Below are 4,121 nucleotides of genomic sequence, written 5' to 3'. Positions count from 1 at the left end.
GAAGTTTTATTAAAACACACTCATACGGATTTAATGCTCTGAATTAACATGTTTACAACCAAAACAGAGACATAACTTAAGCCAGAAACCTCCTCAAAGTCCTGCAAACCTTAAGACTTTTTTTTATTTCCACATTTTTTTAAAAAACAAACCAAGAGAAGCAGCAGGTTTGCAGCAGATTCAGTTACAAACATTTATGATTAACAGAAGAAGTTGATATCATAAAATGAGTGCTCAACAGTCCTTCTTGGATGGACATTGATCAAACTTTACCCCTTCCATTCAGCAAACATTCTCACTCTAAATGTCAAAATACAATACAATGAAACAAAAGACAGAACATGGGCACGGTTTACTCATAATCCATCATAAAAATGTCATTTCACAACGTTCAAGAAAAACATTTGTTTAAACTTTCTCAAAACTACAAACTAAATCAAATTAAACGTTTAAATCTGACCCAGTGAAGCTGGAGTTATTTAGATCTATGAGGTCAGTTCACAGAGTTCTCAATGGTGCAACGGAACAATAAATCATCTAAAAAACACTATAAATAAAGGAAATGTCAAAATCAGCCAACATGATTCCAACAATTCAACTGCACAGCTTTTAGAAATACTGACAATCCTGTGTGACGGCTGTAATAATGTTAAAAGGTTTTAATAGATCTGAGAAAAAAAAGTGTTTTAAGACTGTTTGTCCTCATTTTTATCAGCACCTGACAGCTTTAGCAAACTAAAACCATGCTGGATTAAGTTCTGAACAAAGGTGTCCCACAGACCAGCTAATAAACCAGACGGAGCGAACACCATCGAGCGCCGATAGGACAGCAGGTGGTCTCCATGAGCTCCACCAGGTAAAGATCCTACAGATCTCTGCTGGTTTTATTATCCAGGAATCAAACTGAAAATAAATCCAGGAGAGCAGAAGCTTCAACGTCTTCACACACTGTCAGCAAATGAAGAAGATTGATTAATAATGAACTAGCTAACCTCACTCATGTGTGTCACATCATGCAGCTCCACGTCGATGTTTGTTGATAACATGAATCGACAGAAACTTGTTCAAATTAATGAGTCATGTCCTCTATAGACTCATACGTTATTTTTACATCTAATAAGTGATTCATGTGGTCCTGTAGTTTATCAAAGTTCTACAGTAAAAGAAGGTTTGCTCAAAAGACTTGATCCTTTTCCCCACATTAAATGCAATTTCAAAGGACAAACGCACATTTCTGGGAGGTCTTAGTGCATAAAAGTGTCTATAAATAATGTTAGAGTGACTACACCAGAGTAGAAGTCCTCTTCTGTGCTTTTCTATAACCAAAGACCAGTTCATGTCTCTGGAGCATTTAGGTCAGGGGTCTGCAACCTGCGGCTCTGGAGCCACATGTGGCTCTCTGGTTCAAGAAAATTAAAATGTTTGTACATTTAAAAAGTGACATACTTTTAAGACAGATATCGCTTTATAATAATCCATCGAGCAGTACGGTTGTTTTCTAAGTTTACCAAAGTTCTACTAAAACATTTGGACACATTTTGGAGTACCGTGTACCACAGTAAATAAACTGGAGGTCAGTGAGCACAGTCAAAATGAAAGAACATTGGATTATAAGACGGGTTTTCTATTTTTGAAAAAAAGATAAGTATTTTAAGTCAGCCAAATGGTCCGAAAAATATGGAAATTAGCTCTGATTGGATTTTAGCTAGTTACATTTACAAATTTCTGGGTGAGATGCATCATAAACCATATAATAAACTGTTTATAGTTTTCTTTTTAAATATCACTGCTGACATTACACTCCCTACTATTACATTTCCTGCATTGAGATTGTCCTGCATGTGTCTTTTATTTTGAAAGGAAGTCATGTGGACTTCTGTTATAAACTATTTCCTATTTAGAAAAAAAGCTATTTTCTCTTTCTGTTTTATTTATGACAAAAAAATAAACAGTAACAGTAACACAAATCCGAGTCTTATTTTTCTAAAGGGTGAAGTCGGACTTTATGACTTCTACTGGGTTGTAGTTGGTTAGAAATTGACCAGAATGGCTCTGTAAGTGTTGAAGGTTGCAGACCTCTGGACTCATTAGACTCATCAGAAGACTACTGAAACTAGAGAAACAGATTTAGATTTAAAATAGATCTAAACTGATTTCATGATACAGGAATGTATCTGTATGTCTCCATTCCAATCCAGTTCATCTACTTTGCCTGGTTTAGACATTTTCTTATAACCAGTGATGTAAACTGAAAAAGGTGAAACTTTCATTACGTTTACATGAAAAACCAACGGCAGCTCTTATCCTGACATATACTAACGTCAGGAGGAAAAGCAAATTAGAAACATTTATGCATTAGGGCTGCCACAAACCATTAGTTTATTGGTTGACTAATCAGTCATTCACAAAGTGGATGTAAATCACACATCTTAACCACCATTAGCTTTAAACTAACTAAAAATAAAGACAATGAAGATGATAGTTTATTAAACTTTTATGAATCGTGCAGCCTCTGTTCTTCATTAGTTTGTGGTATTAAAACAAGATTAAATCAAATAAGAGAGATAAGGAACACACTCTCCATCAAACTCATTTTGACAGGTGACCTTTGACCCTACATCATCCATCAAACTCGTTTAAACAGGTGCCCCACCCCTCAAGATGACAAACAATGTAAATATCATTTTTATATATAAAGGGCATATTGGGTCAAAGGTCACCTGTCAAAATGAGTTTGATGGAAAGTGTATTCCTGATCTCTCTAATGAGGTCGGCATCTGGAACAAGGAACTATTTTTAACTAAAGACAAACTTTTAGTCTCACTGACTCAAATATAAAAAGTACATTTTTGGTGCTGAACGTTCACAACTTTGTGACTCCATAGAATATAAAGTAACGACTAATCTTCTATTAAATTAGTCGTCGACTATTTAATAGAAGATTAGGAATCGATTTGTTGTGGCAGCCCTATTATACATGGGGTTTTTTGAGTGAAATCAATAGTCTTAAACCAGGTCTGGACATGGTGCTGATGCTGATGGGACGAACACACTGAAGGGAAAGAGACAAAGCTAAGAAGCCCTCAGAGGCTTCATGGGCAGATCCTCCAGCAGCCAGAGCTGCTGCTCCATCACAGAGACGGATCACTCCCCTCCACTTCCTTTGACCACTCACAGACAGAAAGGATGCTCCTCTAAAGTCAAAATGATCTTATGATCAAAGGTTTATGAGAAAGCTGTCTTTATTCAGATCAGATGACACCAACTTTCTGGATCAGCAGCTTCTTTCTGGCTTCAGCTGAAACCCAGACAAAACTCCCAGACAGGATGACTTTTAGACAGACGTTTGTGTGATTCCTGGTTCTGTGGGCCTCAGGAGCCATAAAACGAGCTCAGACCTTCATGAGGGTCCTCAGTTTGTTTCAAAGTGAAGTTTGCTGTTGTTCTGAAACCAACAACCAGGAGAATCACATCTGAACTTCACTTCACAGACCACAAGCTCTTAAACTCCTGGTTTGGACTAGGGCTGGGTATCAATAATTTACAGAAACAATTTAATTCTAATTTAATTAATTTTTTTACGATTCTTTTGAGTCACTCAATCAAGTTTGATTCAATTAGATTTTAAGTTTACACATTTAGACACATTTGCTTATAAATACATTAATAATCTACTATATGATTTGAATATATTTATATTAATCTGGTCCAGTTCACATATTGTAAATGTATCAGTGAAATAATGAGATTGTTAATACCATTCAGTGTTACATAGATTCTCTAAAGGAGAATATTCAGATCATTAACATTGTAAACATTGTTCTGCTTTTCCTGGAGGACGGTTCAGTTTGGCCACTAGGTGGCAAACGTGCTACAGCTTTAGACTTTTTTAAAGAATAAGCAAAAAACTGTGCTTTAGACCTTGTTATTGTTAAATGTGTTTTAGACATGCTTTAGACTACAAATAATTACTTTAAAATTATTTCCTTAAAAGAGTTTGAAAAATTCATACCTGTGAGTTTATAAAGATGTTCATTTAGTCAGTAGTATGTTTACATCGATCGAGCGTTAGCATTAGCCGTCCTATAGGAAATTCCATTAAACGTTAGCATCAAGCTAAC

General features: G+C 35.7%; 1 protein-coding gene across 5 annotated transcripts in view; it reads right to left on the bottom strand.

The window, feature by feature from the left end:
• asph (aspartate beta-hydroxylase) overlaps nucleotides 1-4,121 on the bottom strand; it is a 40,594-nt gene that overhangs the window by 16,936 nt on the left and 19,537 nt on the right. The gene's annotated exons all lie outside the window — the stretch shown is intronic.

The sequence above is a fragment of the Oryzias melastigma genome, linkage group LG17 (assembly GCF_002922805.2).
Source record: "Oryzias melastigma strain HK-1 linkage group LG17, ASM292280v2, whole genome shotgun sequence".
Taxonomy (NCBI): Eukaryota; Metazoa; Chordata; class Actinopteri; order Beloniformes; family Adrianichthyidae; genus Oryzias; species Oryzias melastigma.
The sequence above is the reverse complement of the archived record's forward strand: the minus strand, read 5'-3'. Positions and strand labels throughout refer to the sequence as shown.